We start from the raw sequence: 21,351 nt of genomic DNA on the forward strand, positions 1-21,351 counted from the left end.
TGAATATTTTGTTGCCGACCCCGCCTGGCTCATTCTTGACTTTTACACCTGGATTTTTCCTTGGACTTTGACCATCTTGTTGCTGACCCTGCCTGTCTCGTTCTTGACTTTGACACCTGGATTTTCCCTTGGACTTTGATTATCTTGTTGCCGACCCCGCCTAGCTCGTTCTTGACTTTGACACCTGGATTTTCCCTTGGACCTTGCTTATCTGGTTGCCGACCCCGCCTGGCTAGTTCTTGACTTTGACACCTGGATTTTCCCCTGGACTTTGATTATCTTGTTGCCGACCCCACCTGGCTCGTTCTTGACTTTGACACCTGGATTTTCCCTTGGACCTTGCTTACCTGGTTGCCGACCCCGCCTGGCTAGTTCTTGACTTTGACACCTGGATTTTCCCCTGGTCTTTGATTATCTTGTTGCCGACCCCGCCTAGCTCGTTCTTGACTTTGACACCTGGATTTTCCCTTGGACTTTGAATATCTTGTTGCCGACCCCGCCTGGCTCGTTCTTGACTTTAAAACCTTGATTTTCCCTTGGACTTTGATTATCTTGTTGCCGACCCCGCCTAGCTCGTTCTTGACTTTGACACCTGGATTTTCCCTTGGACTTTGATTATCTTGTTGCCGACCCCGCCTAGCTCGTTCTTGACTTTGACACCTGGATTTTCCCTTGGACTTTGATTATCTTGTTGCCGACCCCGCCTGGCTCGTTCTTGACTTTGAGACCTGGATTTTCCCTTGGACTTTGACTATCTTGTTGCCGACCCTGCCTGGCTCGTTCTTGACTTTGAGACCTTGATTTTCCCTTGGACTTTGATTATCTTGTTGCCGACCCCGTCTGGCTCGTTCTTGACTTTGAGACCTGGATTTTCCCTTGGACTTTGACTATCTTGTTGCCGACTCCGCCTGGCTCGTTCTTGACTTTGACACCTGGATTTTCCCTTGGACCTTGCTTATCTGGTTGCTGACCCCATCTGGCTCGTTCTTGACTTTGACACCTGGATTTTCCCTTGGACTTTGATTATCTTGTTGCCAACCACGCCTGGCTCGTTCTTGACTGCTTTACTTGGATTATCCGTTCTCCTCCTGGGTTCCAGCCTTTGCCTCTACTAACCACGAGTTGTTGCTGTCTGCACCATCCATTGCAGACCCTTATTTCCTGGCTGCAGGATCTCAACCGTACCTCCACCTGATACTGGGATAACAAGACTACCGGTCAGGAAAGCGGAGGGATGGAAGGGGGCGCTCAAATTAATAAATAAATAAACAGTGCATATAATATATATCAATAGTAAAAATATATACAGTTGTATCATAAATTAAAAAATATAGTCCATGTGAGATAAATATATATACATATAATATCTATTATTGTGCAAAAGAAATCTATTGTGATAAAAAAAAGTCCTTAAATGTTGTATATATTGGTTGCGTGATGAAAGTAGATATCTTGAATGGAAAGTGAAGCCTTCACTAGACATAAAACATTCACCCAACGTGAATAAGTAAATTGGCTTCTTACCAACAATATTGGACCCTTTAATTAAAAAGAGGGCAAATAGGCATGTATTACCCAAGGTAAAAAATCATCATTGCAGACAGCAGGAATCCAATCAACGATAATACTCCAAACAACAGATGTCAAATCCCACCAAATATAGAAGAGAAATACCACAATAGTATAACACTGCTTTATTTAAAATAAATAAAAACAAAAGGACAGCCGAATGGCTCCTTACTCTGTCCAGTGCCCAAGTCCCGGCACTGAGGCTGCTGAGCGTTATGTCAGTAAGAGAGAGCAGGTCTCTGTCTTCACGTGTGCTGGCGTGCTGGCATGCGGTCCACCTCCAACACTCACCGACCTGGAAGTAGCGTGCGTAAGCGTGACCAGTGTGCGCCTCAACGTACGTTTCGTTATGGATTACGTCATCAGGAAGCTTTTTCTTTTCACATATCATTCAAATATCATTCAGGTCACTGAATTTGGGGAGCTGCTATATATATTTTTACTTATTTATTTATTCATCAATTTAGATTATATTTTTCATTGGTTCATACCATAGAGTTATTCCAGCTGTGGCGCAAAGATTTATACCATACCAAAGCGGAGGGATGGTTGCAATTTCCTGGCAGACCTGACAGCACTCAGGTGTGGATGGGCTGTTGACACTAATGGGGGTTCTTCATCATGAGCTTTAGTGAAGATAAAAGAGCTTTATGATCACGGGAAAACCAACTTAATATTAACACCACATCCCTTAATTAATTAGATGTAAGAGGAAGAATTGGGATTTTTAAGGTGCAGAATATATTGAAATACTATCAACTACATTGTATAAGAATTTATTTATTTATTTTAAAATAAAAAAAATAAAAAAAAATTGCTAAAGCCTTCAATGACAGTTTCAACCTTAATTAATTCGGATTTTCGGACGAATGCATTTTTTAATGAAACAAAATTAATAAAAACTAATTTCTGGAGTAACTAAATAAATTTTACGGACGAAAACTAAATTCCGACACAAAATATTTCAGTGTGCACATGTCTAATACATAGTGGGGTTTTCTGTAAATACGCCACGGGAGGAAGTGCCTGAACAGCGTGTAATTCTATTAAGAAGCAACAAGGTAACAGAGGTGAAAAGATTCCTTAGGTGAAGGAAAACGCATGTTGAATTTGACTTGTCAGGGAATACAGAGCATAACCCTGAATTACATTATATAGGAGAGGGAATATAATTAGAGGAAAGGTCAAAAGGAACATCTTCGAACTGTATTGAATATAAATGTCTTGTTAGTAAGCGGAAACGTGTATTCGCTGGAAATTCTTTTACAAGGAACTGTCCCAGGGGGCTAAATATTACCAAGCCTCTGTCCAGGATGCTGAATATGACTGAGGCGCCATCCAGGTGCTGAGTATTACTGTGCCACTCTCCGGTGGGTAATTATCACTGAGGTGCTGCCCAGGTGCCGAATATTACCAAGGCTCTCTTCATGGTGCTGAATATTACCCGGGCACTGTCCAAAGTGTTGAATATCATTAAGAAGTTGTCCATGGTGCTGAATATTACCAAGGAATTGTCTATGATGCAAATTTTTTACCAAGGAGCTGTCCAAAATGCTGAATAATGCCAAGGAACTGTCCATTATGGTGAATAATGCCAAGGAACTGTCCATTATGTTGAATATTACAAAGGCTCTGTTCATGGTGCTGAATATTACCAAGAAGATGTCCATGGCGCTGAATACAACATATTATTAGGGAGTTGCCCATGGTGCTAAATATTACCAAGGTTCTGTCCATGGTGCTGAATATTAACAAGGTTCTGTCCATGGTGCTGAATATTACCAAAGTTCTGTCCTTGGTGCTGAATATTACCAAGGAGATGTCCATGGTGCTGAATATTACCAAGGAATTGTCTATGATGCAAATTTCTACCAAGGAGATGTCCATTATGGTAAATATTAGGGATGAGCCGAACACCCCCCCGTTCGGTTCGCACCAGAACCTTCGAACGGACCGAACCGTTCGCGTGAACATTTAGAACCCCATTGACGTCTATGGGACTCGAACGTTCGAATTCAAAAGTGCTCATTTTAAAGCCTAATATGCAAGTTATTGTCGTAAAACGTATTTTAGAACCCGGGTCTTGCCCAGGGAACATGTATCAATGGAAAACTGTTTTTTTTTTCTGGAGCAGCGATTTTAATGATGCTTAAATAAATAAAATAAAAATTCCTTTAAATATTGTACCTGCTGGGTGTCTAGTATGCCTGTGAGGTGGCACATGTTTAGAACTGTCCCTGCACAAAATGAGATTACTATAAGAAAAAAGTAATTTAAAACTGATTGCGGCTTTAATGTAATGTCTGGTCCCTGCAATATGGATGAAAATCATTGAGAAAAATAGCACAGACACAGACAGTACACACACCACGTAGCTTTAGGTGCACACTGCAGAGGACACGGGCAGTACACACCACATAGCTTTAGGTGCAATCTGCAGAGGACATGGGCAGTACACACCACGTAGCTTTAGGTGCAATCTGCAGAGGACACGTGCAGTACACACTACGTAGCTTTAGGTGCAATCTGCAGAGGACATGGGCAGTACACACCAAGTAGCTTTAGGTGCAAACTGCAGAGGACATGGGCAGTACACACCAAGTAGCTTTAGGTGCAAACTGCAGAGGACACGTGCAGTACACACACCACACAGCTTTAGGTGCAAACTGCAGAGGACACGTGCAATACACAACGTGAGAATACTGCAGCTAGCACAATCACCTGCCTGCCAGTAAATTAGGAAGAGCGGATCTAGCTAAACTATACAGTGTATAAATATATGTACAACACCTGGGATGTATATATATCCTCTACACACTGTAACTTTAACTGACTTGCCTGCCTGCTCTATCTACCTGCAAAGAATGACACTCTCTCTGTTCTCTCTTAACCACCGCAACACACTACACAAGGCTGACCTGCAAGCGGCCTTCTATAGTGTGGGGCGTGTACTAAACCCCCTGAGCCATAATTGGCCAAAGCCACCCTGGCTTTGGCCAATTATGGCTCTCTGTTTTTTGCAAGCTGTGATTGGCCAAGCATGCGGGTCATAGTGCATGCTTGGCCAATCATCGGCCAGCAATGCACTGCGATGCCGCAGTGAATTATGGGCTGTGAAGCGTAACTCGAATTTGGCGCGAATGGCCCAAAACGTTCGTAATTTGACGAACGATCGAACGTACGATGTTCAAGTCGAACATGAGTTCGACTCGAATACGAAGCTCATCCCTAGTGAATATTACCAATGAATTGTCTATGATGCAAATTTCTACCAAGGAGATGTGCATTATGGTGAATAGTATCAAGGCTCTGTCCATAGTTCTGAAAATTACCAAGGAGATGTCCATGGTGCTGATTATCAAGGAATTGTCTATGATGCTAATTTTTACCAAGGAGCCGTCCACAATGCTGAATATTACCAAGGAGGAACTGTCTATGGTGCTGAATATTACCAAGGTTATGTCCATGGTGCTGAAAATGACCAATGAACTGTCCATGGTGCTGAATATTACCAAGAACTTGTCTACGATGCTAAATATATCCCACAGAGATGTCCATTATGATGAATATTATCAAGGCTCTCTCCATGGTGCTGAAAATTACCAAGGAATTGTCTATGATGCTAATTTTTACCAAGGAGCTGTCCACAATGCTGAATATTACCAAGAACTTGTCTATGATGCTGAATATTACCAAGGAGATGTCCATTCTGATGAATATTACCAAGGTTCTGTCCATGGTGCTGAATATTACCAAGAAGATGTCCATGGTGCTGAATACAACATATTATTAGGGAGTTGCCCATGGTGCTGAATATTACCAAGAAGATGTCCATGGTTCCCTGCCAGCGGCATTTTATAGTAACCAATGCATTTTTATAGCACTGATCACTATAAAAATGCCAATGGTCCCAAAAATGTGTCAAAAGTGTCCGAAGAGTCCGCCATAATGTGGCAGTACCGAAAAAAAATCGCTGATCGCCGCCATTACTAGTTTAAAAAAATATTAATAAAAATGCCATAAAAATACCCCCTATTTTGTAAACGCTATGGGGTAGATCCACATACAAATACATCGGCGCAGCGTATGTGAGATACGCTACGCCGCTGCAACTTACTTTTTGCTGGTTCGAATCCCCAAAGAATTCGCGCCGTAAGCTACGGCGGCGTAGTGTATCTCAAGCGGCGTAACGGCGCGGAATTCAAATCGGCGATTAGGGGGCGTGTTTCATTTAAATGAAGCGCGTCCCCGCACCGAATGAACTGCGCATGCGCCGTCCCTAAATTTCCCACCGTGCTTTGCGCTAAATGAGCACGGACGTCGCAAGGACGTAATTTTTTTTAACATAGACGTGACTTACGTACATTCCGATTCGCGGACGACTTACGCAAAAAAAAAAAAAAAAAAATTCAAATTAAACGCGGGAACGACGGCCATACTTAACATGGCAAATCTAACTATACGCCGCAAAATACCAGCTTTAACTATACTCTGGAAAAAGCCGACTGCAGACGCCGTAAAAAAATACGCCGGCCACTCGTACGTTCGTGGATCGTCGGAAATAGCTAATTTGCATACCCGACGCGGAAAACGACGTGAACGCCACCCAGCGGATGCCAAAGTATTGCATCTTAGATCCGAAGGCGTACGAAGACGTACACCTCTCGGATCTAACCCAGAAGCCGTCGTATCTTGTTTTGAGGATTCAAACTAAAGATACGACGCGGGAAATTTGAAAGTACGCCGGCGTATCAGTAGATATCAGTAGATACTCCGGCGTACTCGCTCTGTGGATCTGCCCCTATAACTTTTGCGCAAACCAATCAATAAACGCTTATTGCGATTTTTTTTACGAAAAATAGGTACAAGAATGCGTATCGGCCTAAACTGAGGGGGAAAAAAAACGTTTTTTATATATTTTTGGGGAATATTTATTATAGCAAAAAGTAAAAAATATTCATTTATTTCAACATTGTCGCTCTATTTTTGTTTATAGCGCAAAAACTAAAAACCGCAGAGGTGATCAAATACCACCAAAAGAAAGCTCTATTTGTGGGGAAAAAAGGACGCCGATTTTGTTTGGGAGCCACGTCACAATTGTCAGTTAAAGCGACGCAGTGCCGAATCGCAAAAAAAGTGCTCTGGTCTTTGACCAGCAATATGGTCCGGGGGTTAAAGCGGGGGTTCACCCTTAGAGGGCACTTTTTCCCCTTAGATTCCTGCTCGTTTTCTCTAGGGGAATCGGCTATTTGTTTTAAAATATGATCCGTACTTACCGTTTACGAGATGCATCCTCTCCGTCGCTTCCGGGTATGGGCTGCGGGAATGGGCGTTCCTTCTTGATTGACAGTCTTCCGAGAGGCTTCCGACGGTCGCATCCATCGCGTCACGATTTTCCGAAAGAAGCCGAACGTCGGTGCGCAGGCGCAGTATAGAGCCGCACCGACGTTCGTCTTCTTTCGGCTACTAGTGACGTGATGGATGCGACCGTCGGAAGCCTCTCGGAAGACTGTCAATCAAGAAGGAACGCCCATTCCCGAAGACCCATACCCGGAAGCGACGGAAGAAGATGCAGCTCGAAAACGGGTAAGTACTGCTCATATTTTAAAACAACTAGCCGATTCCCCTAGACAAAACGAGCAGGAATCTAAGGGGAGAAAAAAAATGGAATTGGGTGAACTCCCGCTTTAAGTGGTTAAATCAGATTTTGTTGTAATAAAAAACAATTCTACTGAACAACATAAGATTAGCTGGTGAAGACATCATTTTTGTACATCTCATTGACTCCTCCACAGGATGCAGAGGGACGGTGTGCCCCCCGGTAATAATGGCCCCGGCGCGCCTCCTTGGCTTTACAAAGAAAGAACATTTTAAACAAAACAACCCTTCATGAAAGGTCTTATTTCAATTAACATGAATAGACCTTCAGACGTTTCCTCGTACCTCTGTGGGATGTGGGCAACAGCTGGTGCATTACATTTCCATTCTGTTTTCAGCCCTGAACACATACGGGTGAATTCTACAATGTAGCATATCGAGGAGTTGGAGAGAAGAGGGCGTGACGCGCAAAACGCAGGAACCCAAAGCCAGCAGATCTCGGGGGACTTCGCACTCCAACATTCATGGAGCTTCACATAACAACCGACAACCCTCTTTTCATGAGGTCCAATGATTTTTTTGGGTCAATGACACTTTAACCACTTGCTTACTGGGCACATATACCCCCCTCCTGCCCAGGTGAAATTTCAGCTTCCGGCACTGCGTCGCTTTAACTGACAATTGCGCGGTCGTGCGGCGTGGCTCCCAAACAAAATTGGCGTCCTTTTTTCCCCACAAATAGAGCTTTCTTTTGGTGGTATTCGATCACCTCTGCGGTTTTTATTTTTTGCGCTATCAACAAAAATAGAGCGACAGTTTTGAAAAAAATTCAATATTTTTTTACTTTTTTCTATAATAAATATCCCCCAAAAATATATAAAAAAAACAATTTTTTTCCCTCAGTTTAGGCCGATACGTATTCTTCTACCTATTTTTGGTAAATAAGCGTTTATCGATTGGTTTGCGCAAAATTTATAGCGTTTACAAAATAGGGGATAGTTTTATGGCATTTTTATAAATTTTTTTTTTTTTTTTTACTACTAATGGCGGCGATCAGCGATTTTTCTCGTGACTGCGACATTATGGCGGACACTTCGGACAATTTTGACACATTTTTGGGACCATTGTCATTTTCACAGCAAAAAATGCATTAAAAATGCACTGATTACTGCGAAAATGACAATTGCAGTTTGGGAGTTAACCACAAGGGGGCGCTGAAGGGGTTAAGTGTGACCTCATTTGTGTTTCTAATTGTAGGGGGGTGTGGCTGTAGGTGTGATGTCATTGATTGTGTTTCCCTATATCAGGGAACACACGATCGATGACGCCGTCACAGTGAAGAACGGGGAAGGTGTGTTTACACACAGCTCTCCCCGTTCTTCAGCTCCGGGGACCGATCGTGGGACTCCAGCGGCGGGTCCCGGTCACGGTCAGGGAGCTTCGGACCGGGTCGCGACCCACGGCTGGGCACTTAAAGAGGACGCACCTGTATGTGCCATTCTGCCGACGTATATGTGCAGGAGGCGGTCCTTAAGTGGTTAAAGCAGAACTCTAGATTCTCAGATCAGCACTGCAACCATTGGTGTTGCAGCAGAACGCGTTTGAGCAGAAGTCAATTGGTAGACCAACTTCTGTTCATCTGCAGTGGCCACACATGGATCGAAATTCAGCTGGTCCTTACTAAACCGGACAAAAAAAAAAAAAAAGTTTTTGACTTGTAAACAACAAATCTCAGAAAGAGGCTCGGCCCTTAAGTTCGATCCTTCATTGGATCTCATTGAACTGGAATTCTCCTTTGCGTTGCTGTGATAAGAAGACGTTTCCCTGTGAAGAGTTAACATTCCATCTGCAGATCCGGGAAGACAAATAGCGGAACATTTACATATTCACGCGCCGCTCCTCGCAGGATCCCAGTCGCTGAATTCCGATCTAATAAGGATCGTCCCATGCATGGGATAACATTAATTATTTACATAGTCAGATATCACAGGTTTACACCCGTCAAATGAAGGGAAACAAGTGATGATTGGAGCTGTCAGTTCCCTCCTCAGTGTTTGCTGATAGCAATGTACTGAACACACAGCGGCGCCGCCGATACATCGTATCCTTCTCTTACAATGAGATTTACTAAACAAGAGTTACAAAGCAGCAGAACGATCCGCGCTGCAAAGTCCGTTTAAACCACTTCCCTTCCGGGCCAATTCTCACATTTCTCTCCTACGTGTAAAAATCAACATTCTTTATTTATTTTTTGCTAAAAATTGACACAGAACCCCCAAACACTATATATGTTTCTTTAGAAGAGACCCTAGAGAATACAATGGCAGTCATTGCAATTTTTTATCTCGCACGGTATTTGCTCAGCAATTTTTTTACTAACGCATTTTTTTCATGTTTTGAAAAAAAAAAACAGTAAAGTTAGCCCAGTTTCTTTGCATAATGAGAGAGAGAGAGAGAGAGAGAGAGATAGAGAGAGAGAGAGAGAGAGAGAGATGTGGAGAGAGAGAGAGAGAGAGAGATAGATAGAGAGAGGGAGGGAGAGATGGATAGAGAGAGAGATGGAGAGAGAGGGAGGGAGAGATGGAGAGAGAGAGCGTTGGAGAGAGATAGAGAAAGAGAGAAAGAGATGGAGATGGAGAGAGAGAGAGAGAGAGAGAGAGATAGAGAGAGAGGGAGGGAGAGATGGAGAGAGAGAGAGAGAGAAAGAGAGAGAGATGGAGAGAGAGGGAGGGAGAGATGGAGAGAGAGAGAGAGAAATGGAGAGAGAGAGCGCTTGGAGAGAGATTGAAAGACAGAGCATCGGAGAGAGATAGAGAAAGAGATGGAGAGAGAGAGAGAGAGAGAGAGAGAGAGAGATGGAGAGAGAGGGAGGGAGAGATGGAGAGAGAGAAATGGAGAGAGAGAAATGGAGAGAGAGAGAGAGATAGCGCTTGGAGATAGATTGAAAGAGAGAGCGTTGGAGAGAGCTAGAGAAAGAAATGGAGAGAGAGAGAGATGGAGAGAGAGATGGAGATGGAGAGAGAGAGGGAGATGGAGAGGGAGATGGAGAGAGAGAGGGAGATGGAGAGAGAGAGAGGGAGATGGAGAGAGAGAGAGGGAGAGAGAGAGAGAGTGAGGGAGATGGAGAGAGAGAGGGAGATGGAGAGAGAGAGAGATGGAGATGGAGAGAGAGAGAGGGAGATGAAGAGGGAGATGGAGAGAGAGAGAGAGTGAGGGAGATGGAGAGAGAGAGGGAGATGGAGAGAGAGAGAGGGAGATGGAGAGAGAGAGAGGGAGATGGAGAGAGAGGGAGATGGAGAGAGAGGGAGATGGAGAGAGAGAGAGAGAGAGAGATGGAGATGGAGAGAGAGAGGGAGATGAAGAGGGAGATGGAGAGAGAGAGGGAGATGGAGAGAGAGAGAGGGAGATGGAGAGAGAGAGAGAGTGAGGGAGATGGAGAGAGAGAGGGAGATGGAGAGAGAGAGAGAGGGAGATGGAGAGAGAGGGAGATGGAGAGAGAGGGAGATGGAGAGAGAGAGAGAGAGAGATGGGGAGATGGAGAGAGAGAGAGAGAGGGAGATGGAGAGAGAGATAGAGGGAGAGAGAGAGAGAGAGAGGGAGATGGAGAGAGAGAGAGGGAGATGGAGAGAGAGAGAGGGAGATGGAGAGAGAGATGGAGAGAGAGGGAGATGGTGAGAGAGAGAGAGAGAGAGGGAGATGGAGAGAGAGGGAGATGGTGAGAGAGAGAGAGAGGGAGATGGAGAGAGAGGGAGATGGAGAGAGAGGGAGATAGAAAGAGAGAGGGAGATGGAGAGAGAGAGGGAGATGGAGAGCGAGATGGAGAGAGAGAGAGAGCGAGAGGTAGATGGAGAGAGAGGGAAAGAGAGATGGAGAGAGGGAAAGAGAGATGGAGTGCCGCCTATCAGCAAGCCCGGATTCCCAACAAGTCCTCTGGGTGGCAGTGGGTGCAGGGGCAGAGCCGGTTGTAACACACAGCGGGAGACTGCTGTGTCACGGAGCTCACTTATGAAAGGTTTGGGCGCGCTGTGATAAAAGTCCCGCCCTCCTCTTAGACCAGCTCGTGTGATAGAGGCAGTGTTCTGTCTATCACACGAGCTGGTCTTGGAGGAGGGCGGGACTTTTATCACAGCGCGCCCAAACTTTTCATAAGTGAGCTCCGTGACACAGCAGGAGCAGGAGATGCCCGATGTGCGTAATGCACACACTGACTGGTGAGGCTACATTGTTTGGCACAGTAAGGCTGTAATGATGGTGAGGGGGGCTGCAATAAGGGCACAGTAGGGCGGCAGTGATAGTGAGGCTGCAATGAGGGCATGGTATGGCTGTAATGATAAAAGAAAGAAAGTTTACCGCTCAGAGGTCCCAAAGAACTGCAGAGAGGAGTCCAAACACTTGGGTGCAGGCGCTGCAATAATATGCAAAAATGTGTAGAAAAGAACCGGGACGGCCGCACTCCAAAAAAAAAATGTGTTCCTTTTAATAAAAACTGGTCACAACACTCTCATATCACAGCAAAAAGTCAGGAAAAAGGGCTAACGCGTTTCACACTCTCATACAGTGCTTATTCATAGCTATGAATAAGCACTGTATGAGAGTGTGAAACGCCCTTTTTTCTAACTTTTTGCTGTGATATGTTCATGTTGTGACCAGTTTTTATTAAAAGGAACAAATTTTTATTTTTGGAGTGCGGCCGTCCCGGTTCTTTTCTACACAAGGCTGTAATGATGGTGAGGTGGAAATGATGGGCACGGTGAGGAGGCAATGATGGGCACGGGTTGGGGGACTTTCAGGTTTTTTTTGGCGGGGGGGCGACATTGAAGGACCCGGCCTTGGGGCGGCAAAGGGATTAATTTCGGGCCTGACTATCAGTGCCAGCCACCTGTCAGTGCCCATAAGTGACGCCTATCAGTGCCCATCAGTCAGTGCCAATCAGTCAAACTGTCACATGACATTAAAAAAAGTATTGGTAATCGGTATCGGCGAGTACTTAAAAAAGTACCGGTACTTGTGCTCAGTCTTAAAAAAATGGTATCGGTGCAACCCTAATCCCGAGTATATTTTATTAATTGCTAATATTTATATTATCGGGTTTCGTATCTGTCTGGTGTTCGGCTTTCAGCGATCAAACCCTCATCCTAAAGGATAGTCATCAGAATTTGGTTTTGTGCCGTTAATTTCCCTCCCCCACCCACACAGTTGCGTCCTCGGCACCGTCACCAGAATGAGACGTTTCACTGAATCAGCCGCAATATTTTGCGTCCCCCTCGAGGAACACACAAACAGCCGGGCGCATCGCCACGCACGCAATTCTCCGACACCGTCCTATCTCTCCTTCAGATAACGACTCCGTCTCCTAATGGCTCATGGCTAGAAAAACATTTTCCTTGTTAACAGGAGTCCATTATTTTAATAAGATCTCCAGAGGCATGTTTGCCAATACGTACATTTAATAATGAGAAATGATAGTGTAGACCGAGCGCAGTTTTTATTTTTTTTTGCAATAAATTGCTTTTTGACATTGAATGCACTTTTACACTTATCTGCCTCTTGTTTGATTATTGCTCACGGTACAAGGAAAGAGCTCACATTGACTTTCCATGAATATTCATCTCACTCCGGGCTGCGGCAGAGGATTGAAGAGTGATAAAATAGAGTTTTATCGGCTTTTTGTCCTTAAAAAGTCCCCGTGTTCTGCTTTGAGAATCAGCTTGACACAAAGGCGGCAAACTCGGAGGAACGCGGGGGGTCCTCTTACCGAGGAGTCTGTTGTAGAAACAATGTGCTCAGAATCCCCGGCAACAAGTAATATCGATCGGTGGAAAAGGAGGGGGAGGGGGGGGGAGGCTGAACGGAGAACACTCCAGTGGTGCTGCACTCAGAATATCTGTGGGGATGAAGTCTAAGCCTTTTATAACCTCTACAAGTCAGATTCAACAGACTGCTCACGTTATCTGCTTCTTATCGGGGCCACCGTTAGAATGCATGGGGCCTTTTACGGCCTACATGACAAACAATTACCCACCCCCACCCTCAGAGGCGGCTCTAGACTTTGCGTGGCCTTAGGCTAGGGCCGATCCTAGGCAGGGTGCACAGGGTGCATTGCACCCAGGCTCCTGCAGAGAGGGGGCGCGGAAGTGCCAGAGTTCTCCCCTCCCTCCTTCTCTCCTTGTTTGTGTCCTATGTCTGCAGTCTCTGACCATCTCCTGTATCATGTCTGCAGTCTCTGACTGTCTCCTGAATCATGTATGCAGTCTCTGACCATCTACTGTATCATGTCTGCAGTCTGTGAACGTCTCCTGTATCATGTCTGCAGTCTCTGACCGTCTCCTGTATCATGTCTGCAGTCTGTGACCGTCTCCTGTATCATGTCTGCAGTCTGTGACCGTCTCCTGTATCATGTCTGCAGTCTCTGACCGTCTCCTGTATCATGTCTGCAGTCTCTGACCGTCTCCTGTATCATGTCTGCAGTCTCTGACCGTCTCCTGTATCATGTCGGCAGTCTGTGACCGTCTCCTGTATCATGTCTGCAGTCTCTGACCATCTCCTGTATCATGTCTGCAGTCTCTGACCGTCTCCTGTATCATGTCTGCAGTCTCTGACCGTCTCCTGTATCATGTCTGCAGTCTGACCATCTCCTGTATTATGTCTGCAGTCTCTGACCGTCTCCTGTATCATGTCTGCAGTCTGTGACCGTCTCCTGTATCATGTCTGCAGTCTGTGACCGTCTCCTGTATCATGTCTGCAGTTTCTGACTGTCTCCTGTATCATGTCTGCAGTCTCTGATCGTCTCCTGTATCATGTCTGCAGTCTGTGACCTTCTCCTGTATCATGTCTGCAGTCTCTGACCATCTCCTGTACTATGTCTGCAGTTTCTGACCGTCTCCTGTATCATGTCTGCAGTCTCTGATCGTCTCCTGTATCATGTCTGTAGTATGTCTTGTGGCTCTTTCTAACAGACTCTCTAACAGAAGCCCTCTCTGTGTCCATCAGAGAGGCCCCCCTACAGGTCCCAATAAAGTTCTCTTCCTGTATTTTGTTTATTGTAAAGAGATCATGTAAGGATCCCGGGGTAATGAAGACTTTGTGGGGGAGCATTTCTGTGGTTGAGTCATTGCCATAGAAACATTTGTAAAGGGGAGGAGTTAGTAAAATGACAACGCCCATGTGGGGGCGCCAGAAATATTTCTGCACCCAGGTGCCTGTGACCCTAGGATCGGCCCTGCCTTAGGCAAAACTTAACATGGGGCCCCACTCACGCCCATGATGGGAAAAATAATTCAAGGACAAGAGCCTCTTCCCCACAACCCTGGCCGGTGGTTGGGAGGGAGGGTCTGTCGGCAGGGGGCTTATCGGAATCTAGAAGCCCACTTTAACAAGGCGGCCCCCCAGATCCTGCTCTTTAATAACTAAGGGGCGGGGGCCACCCGGAGTTGTCACCTGGTGAACCCGCCCCCTTGGGACATCATTGACTGAGGGCATGCTGGGTCATTGATGTCACAAGGGGTGGTGTCACCGATATTCACTGGTTGTTAGGGATGCTGGCAGCCCCGTTCCTGAGTCAGGGCTCTTAACGCTGTCTGAGCAGAGCAGCGTTAAGGTCCCCTGTCCCTCAAAACTGGGGTAATGGATTGGGTAAGTTAGGCAGGCCACGAGGTCCCTGTGAGTGCGAGTCCTTAGGCGACCAACTAATTTGCCTAATTAAAGGGCCGCCTCTGCCCACCCTCACCCAGCTGCCTATGTGCACAAAGCTCAGTGGCCCTTGCCTGTGGCCTACACATTGACCCAGGTCTTCCCTGCAACTGTCATGGTTATGCAGTGATGTTTGTCTGTCAGCTTACCTCTCTTTCATGTGTTCAGCTTTAGAGGCCAGCCACTCTCACCTGGTGTGATGCATTTGCCTATATGTCTCAGTTTAATTCTCCCTGCTTGCCCTGTGTGATTCTGTCCTCGGCTAACAGGTTATTGAAGTGCTAATGTCCCCTCACTATTTCTAAAGGTTAATTGATCTATTGTGTTGTGTGAAGGAGATCTGTGTTTAAGTGGCTTGTGTTAATTATTCTGATTGCTCCATTGTGGTAATTATCTCTCTATATGCGGGGTCGAGCTATCTAGTAATGTATTCAGTACAACTAGTAATCAGCGTCATTGATGTCATTGTCTAAAGAAAATGTGTTTTCAGCATCGGCTCCGTCGTGTCTGCCTAATCATCTGTATGGAAGCCCCAGTGTGAGGGGGGGGCGGAGATTTGTCATTGTAACAGTTTTGGAAATTACATATAAGCTGTGTGATATAACATTAAAGTCTGTCTTGTTCTAGCAGTAAACCTGGACTCATGTGTGGCTTAATGGGCGATCTCAGGAATATTCCTCCTAGTGGAATATTGGGTGATGTTCTTATGGAAGAAGGGAATCTTTGACGGGGATATCATACCGATACCGTCACAACTGGTTGACAGCAGAGGGATTTTCCCTTCTACTCTCCTTTACACCCGGATTCCAAGCAGACACTGGAAGAACTACTGGAAGTTCGTGGAAGGATTGCTAGCAACAAAACCAAGCGGGTCATCATAGCAGAATCAATGGAGATAGACCAGGAGGACGGGATTGCAGCAACGCCAGCAGTACAAGAGATGGAGACACCAGTGATTCAGGAGGAGGAATCGCCAGCCAACAAGCTAATGAGAGAGAAGCTAGCATGGTTCGGCCCGAACCCAACGACGGATGTGGTGCTGAAAGTGATGGACCTTCTAGCGAAGGAGGCTAAACAAATAAGAGACGCAGAACTACAGGAGGCTAAACAAATAAGAGACGCAGAACTACAGGAGGCTAAACAAATAAGAGATGCAGAACTACAGTTAAAACTAGCAGCAGTCCAACAAGCAGCCGCACCTTCTCCGAACAGTGAGTACAGCACAGCAGACGCAAGGAAGATTCCGTTTAGCGCTTTTAAAGCTTTTGATGAAAAGGACTGTGAAATTGATAACTACCTGGCAGATTTTGAGCGACAATGTAACCTGCACCGAATAGCTAGAGGAGAGTGGGTTTCAATATTGTCAGGCAAACTGTCAGGCAAAGCTTCTGATGCTTTCCGGACCGTACCAGATCAGGATATCCATAGCTACGCCCGGGTTAAAGAAGTGCTCCTGGCTCGTTATGCAGTAACCCCAGAGTCCCACCGACAGAAGTTCAGGGACTCACGCAAAACCACGGAAGACTCTTACGCTGAATGGGCATGCCAGTTATCCCTGTCGGCCTCTAACTGGGTTAACAGCAGCCAGGCCACCACCGCAGAGGACATTTTGCAACTAATGCTCCTGGAGCAATTTTACAATCACATCCAGACAGATGTCAAAGATTGGGTGAGAGATCGCAGGCCCATGACTCTACCAGAGGCCGCGAAGTTGGCGGATGAATATGCGGATACTCGCAAGACAAACCAGGTCACACCACGGGTACAACCTCCACGACCAACGGCGCCCTCACACCCACCAGCCGCTAGATACCAACCTCCTAACAGACCGATGACATCTAGCCCTCGCTATCCATGCCAGGAGGACAACGAACAACGCTGCTTCCGGTGCAAACAGCTGGGTCACTTCAAGCAGAATTGCCCCATGAATGACAACACCAGGTCAAATTGGTCTCAACCTGGGTACCGCCCACCAGCAGCAGCCCATTGTGTAGACTCGGCTTGGGATCTCCAGGAGCTGGGTCAGGAAGAACCATTGGGCACCCCTTACGAAGCCCTCATGGTACAATCTGTTATTACGGACAACAGGGAACACCATTGTCAGCTAGTCATGGGCGACAGCCCTGAGCCGGAGGGGCCCTGGAGGGAGCTGGGCAGAAAGAGGCACCGCCGGCTACCCCCCAAGAAGAAGAGGTCCTGGAAGCCGTATAACAAGCTGACCTGGGAGGATAAGAAGCGACTGGAGGAGAGGGAGTCGCAGCGGGCGTCCCAGATGCGGGCCGAGATGTTCGCCAAGGGCCCACCGGTGGCCCCTTACACCACCACCCAGTTCCTGATGATGAAGGACCACGTGGAGAGCCTGCAGGACATGAGCAAGCAGGAGCTGATCCGTGAGTACATAGAGCTGGAGGAGTGCATAAGCCGCATGGAGGAGGAGAACAACCACCTGAGGTCACAGCAGGCTGACCCCCCCAGGCTCCATGAACTGGAGATGGAGCTGGAGAAGCTCAAAGAAGAGAACCGGCGGCTGCGGAGGGAGCAGAGGGTGGCTGACCCTATGGGGCCCTGATCCCCCCCCCCCCCCCGAACTCTGAGCACCAGTGCTACAGCATGTCAACGAATATAACTTTTTCTTTTTTTTTTATGAATCTCCTGTGATTGTCACTTCAGAGCCATAACCTGCCCCCTCCCATAGCGGGACACCTAGACGGCGGCGCACAGACCCATTCGCCGTCTTCACACTGACTTCTGGTGACTCTGCAGATCGCACAAAGACTTGGGGACTGACCGGCGTGTGATCTGACGACCCGGTGGCATACCTGAGTCTGAAGCAGTTGCCAAGGGAGGTCAGTCACGCCAAACGGAGTTAACCTCGGACTAAAAGCTCTGAACCCGTCAACCCTACTGGACCAGGGAAGGTCCAACCGGGTTTGCCGTAGCAGGGAGAAAAAGGGGGGCCATTGTGATGCATTTGCCTATATGTCTCAGTTTAATTCTCCCTGCTTGCCCTGTGTGATTCTGTCCTCGGCTAACAGGTTATTGAAGTGCTAATGTCCCCTCACTATTTCTAAAGGTTAATTGATCTATTGTGTTGTGTGAAGGAGATCTGTGTTTAAGTGGCTTGTGTTAATTATTCTGATTGCTCCATTGTGGTAATTATCTCTCTATATGCGGGGTCGAGCTGTCTAGTTAATGTATTCAGTACAACTAGTAATCAGCGTCATTGATGTCATTGTCTAAAGAAAATGTGTTTTCAGCATCGGCTCCGTCGTGTCTGCCTAATCATCTGTATGGAAGCCCCAGTGTGAGGGGGGGGCGGAGATTTGTCATTGTAACAGTTTTGGAAATTACATATAAGCTGTGTGATATAACATTAAAGTCTGTCTTGTTCTAGCAGTGAGCCTGGACTAATGTGTGGCTTAATGGGCGATCTCAGGAATATTCCTCCTAGTGGAATATTGGGTGATGTTCTTATGGAAGAAGGGAATCTTTGACGGGGATATCATACCGATACCGTCACACCTGGCTATTCAACCACTTCCCTACCGTAGGACGTCATATGACGTCCTGGACTTTAGGGGGGAATTCTGAATGATGGGGCAGCTACAGGCATCATTCAGATATCCATCTTTTCAGGCGGCGATCCTGTGCACCATAAGAATGATCATAGCGGCGGTTCCGCCACTTGATCGTTCTTATAGGCGGTGTCCCCTCCCGCCACCATCCGGTGCTTCTCCGGGCTTTCCCGTGCCATCGGAGGCCCGGAGAATGAATCGGGCCGCCGCCGGATGAGGAGAATAGAGATGACTGGTGACCAGATGGTCACCGACATCATCTCTATGACCGTCGGAGGCCCGGGCGTGATGTTATGAAGTCACGCCTGGGTACCTGGAAGTAAACAAAGCCGCAATCGCGGCTGAAAGCATGAGATCGGTGATTTTTTTTCTTGATCTGATGCTTTCCAGCCTGGAGGAGAGATGTGAGGTCTTATTGACCCCGCCTCTCTCCATAAAGAGGACCTGTCACACCCTATTCCTACTACTCCTTCAATCTGATATAATCTCCACCAGTTGTTAGCCCCACCCTCTGCCTCTTCTTGAGTTTGTTGCACTTCCAACTCCAAGGAAAGACTCCTGCTTGGACCTAAGCTCTATGCATACTCAGTGGAGCCTGGGCCAGGGCCCGGGCAGTGTGCTGAGCCACTGTGACCTGGGTCCAGGCACTGTACTGAGCCAATGGGGCCTGAGCAACAGGTTGAACCCGATGGGACCTGGGCACTATGCCGACTCAAAGGGGGCATGAGCCCAGACCCTGTGTTGACCCAGTAGGGCCTGAGGAGCCTGGGCACTGTGCTGACCCAAACTGTAATCTTCTGATATCTGACAATCTCTTTGCTTCCTCTCTTTCCTCTTATTCTCGGGTTGAACTTTTTATACCCCTGGGTCAAGCCATTGCCTGTATCTCCCTTTCATCCCACATAGACAAGAACACTCAGCTGATCCAAACACGCACATTGACAGAATCCCAATGAGACGTACCTGCATGTCCGAGCGCCATCCGATGTTGGCGGTAAAGCTCTAGTTATGAAGGTGTTGTTTGTACACAGCGGAGTTCCCCCTCACACCACCTCAAATCCTCATTGCAGACACCATACATCAGCTTCCGAAAATTGAATCAAGTGACCTTTTCCGTTGATGTGAATCAATACGGCCGCAAATAATGCAATTCTGTAATTTTATCTGAAAAAAAGAAGGAAAAAAAAGAACCTTTTAGTCTTTTGTTCTTGTAAAACAATTACAACCCCCCCCCACTCCCCCACCATTTAGAAATCTTAAAGGGGAGGTTCACCCCTAAAAACGACTTTCTAGTATTACATTGGCCCCCCACATTACAATACAATTATGCCTATTATGTTTTTTTGTATGCTGTACATACCTCGGTACAGCTAATTCACCCGTGGCTTCCGGGTTGCGAGTCCCGCAGGAGTGGGCGTTCCTAACATGCTAGTGATTGACGTGATGACAAAAAACGAGCACCCCCCGTCGCGTAAGCTGCGTCACAATTGGCGAAAGGAGCCGAACGGCGAGTCGGCGCTATACTGCGCCTGCGCACCGCCGTTCGGCTCCTTTCGCCAATCGTGACGCAGCTTACGCGACGGGGGGTGCTCGTTTTTGGTCATCACGTCAATCACCAGCATGTTAGGAACGCCCAATCCCGCGGGACTCGCAACCCGGAAGCCACGGGTGAATTAGCTGTACCGAGGTATGTACAGCATACAAAAAAACATAATAGGCATAATTGTATTGTAATGTGGGGGGCCAATGTAATACTAGAAAGTAGTTTTTAGGGCGAACCTCCCATTTAATTCTTAAAGGACGCAAATAAAGCAAAGAGATCCATCCAGCTACATGTAGAAACAATGCGGCGCCGTGTTCATCCCGCCCACCCCGGGGGGACAATGTAACGAGGGGATGAAGGAACAGCAACAGTTCAATTTGTTGTTACAATTTCCCTTCACACATTTTTGCTGCTGCAACATATTTCAGCTAATTAGCCTTTTTTTCACGAGACGGCGATATCAACGAAAGAGGCCGGTCCCGGGGGCAACGGCTGCGCAAATTAATTCAGCGACTGGGTTTGCTAAAATAAGCATCCTAGTTGCAACAGAGTTAAAAAAAAATCCGTATTTTCCACACTTTTTGTTCCATCTGTCAATCTATCTAGATAATATATATACACAGTAGAGATAACATGAAAGAAGTTTGTTTGAAATCTTTGCAAGTTTATTAAAAATAAAAAAGGAAAAAAATCCCATGTACATAAGCATCACAGACTCCTCCCATGTACATAAGTATCACAGACTCCTCCCATGTACATAAGTATCACAGGCTCCTCCCATGTACTTATGTACCACAGGCTCCTCCCATGTACATAAGTATCACAGGCTCCTCCCATGTACATAAGTATCACAGGCTCCTCCCATGTACATAAGTATCACAGACTCCTCCCATGTACATAAGTATCACAGGCTCCTTCCATGGAGATAAGTATCACAGGCTCCTCCCATGCACAGTGGTATAACAGGCTCCTCCCATGTACACAAGTATCACAGACTCCTCCCATGTACATAAGTACCACAGGCTCCTCCCATGTACATAAGTATCACAGACTCCTCCCATGTTCATAAGTATCACAGGCTCCTCCCATGTACATAATTATCAGACTCCTCCCATGTACAGAAATATCACAGACTCCTCCCATGTACTTAAAGCGGAGGTTCACCCAAAAAATAAATTTTTAACATTACATTCAGCCAGGTTGTCCTAATGACAATCGGCTGTTTTTTTTTTTTTTCGTACATACCGTATTTTCACCGCCGCTTCCGGGTATGTCTTCTGCGGGACTGGGCATTCCTAATTGATTGACAGGCTTCCGACCGTCGCATACTGCGTGTCACGAGTTGCCGAAAGAAGCCGAACATCGGTGCGCAGGCGC

At 46.6% G+C, this 21,351-nt stretch overlaps 1 long non-coding RNA gene across 1 annotated transcript in view; it reads right to left on the reverse strand.

Annotated features, from left to right (window-relative positions):
* LOC120938131 overlaps positions 1-21,351 on the reverse strand; it is a 332,977-nt gene that overhangs the window by 21,736 nt on the left and 289,890 nt on the right. The window contains exon 3 of the long non-coding RNA XR_005748789.1: positions 19,395-19,595. This is a non-coding gene — a long non-coding RNA (uncharacterized LOC120938131). The remainder of the gene's footprint in view (positions 1-19,394; positions 19,596-21,351) is intronic.

Source organism: Rana temporaria, chromosome 4 (genome assembly GCF_905171775.1).
Source record: "Rana temporaria chromosome 4, aRanTem1.1, whole genome shotgun sequence".
Lineage (NCBI taxonomy): Eukaryota > Metazoa > Chordata > Amphibia > Anura > Ranidae > Rana > Rana temporaria.